Below are 1065 nucleotides of genomic sequence, written 5' to 3' on the forward strand. Positions count from 1 at the left end.
ATAAGGAAACTAGGAAAACCCTAATTTCCCAGAGGACCCGGATATCTGCTAATTACCACACGTCAAGCAATCAGAACACGAGAATAACAACGATAAAGTATAAGAAATCGAAGAAGAGAGCAAAGAAGATCTTATTTCCGAATTTGCGTATAGCGTTTACAACAAGGTATAAGCCTGGGCTCGAGAGCTGTCGGCGTTTACTGTCTCCAACGACACCGACGAGGACGTCGACAGACATCCAAGAAGGACCAGGAGCCGATCTGCTCGGGAAGGCTCCCCATTCAAAAAACCAATGACGGAAGAAGAAGAAGAAATCGCCTATTGGAACGAACAAGAGGAGCTGGCTGAAAGGCAAACCGAGCTCACTCGCAGTAAACGCCTACAGGCTCGGAAATCTACTGACGAGACATCGGATATCCGCGATCTTCGCGACTACATCACCAAGACTGCGGCAGAAGTGAGGGCCGTAAAGTCTCAAATCCATCATGCTACTAGTGCTGCCCCCGAAATCGATCAACTGCTGGAAGGAGCTCGGAAGACCCCTTTTACCAGTCGCATTTCGGACATGAGGGTGTCTGATCCGGGAAAAAATCAAAGTACCAAAGTACGATGGTACGGCCGATCAAAAAGCACACCTTCAGGCTTTCCACATCGCGATGGGAAGAGCTAGACTGAAGGACGGCGAAAAGGATCCCGGCTACTGTCTCCTGTTCGTTGAAAACCTGGAAGGTGCAGCACTTGAATGGTTCGCACGCCTTCATCGTAACACCATCGGGAGTTTCCGACAGCTCGCATCGGAATTTCTCAAGCAATACTCTGTATTCATCGACAGAGAAACTTCCGATGTTGACCTTTGGAGTCTCTCCCAGAGGGAAGACGAACCTCTCCGCGAGTTTATCAGTCGGTTCAAGCTGATAATGTCAAGGGTCAGCAGGATAAGCGACAAAGTGGCCATTGACGCGCTGAGAAAGACGCTCTAGTACAAGTCGAAATTCAGAAAGTGGATAACTCTCGACAAACCGCGAAGGATCCAGGATGCCCTCCACAAAGCAACGAACTACATCA

Source organism: Brassica rapa, unplaced genomic scaffold, assembly GCF_000309985.2.
Source record: "Brassica rapa cultivar Chiifu-401-42 unplaced genomic scaffold, CAAS_Brap_v3.01 Scaffold1011, whole genome shotgun sequence".
NCBI classification, from domain to species: Eukaryota; Viridiplantae; Streptophyta; class Magnoliopsida; order Brassicales; family Brassicaceae; genus Brassica; species Brassica rapa.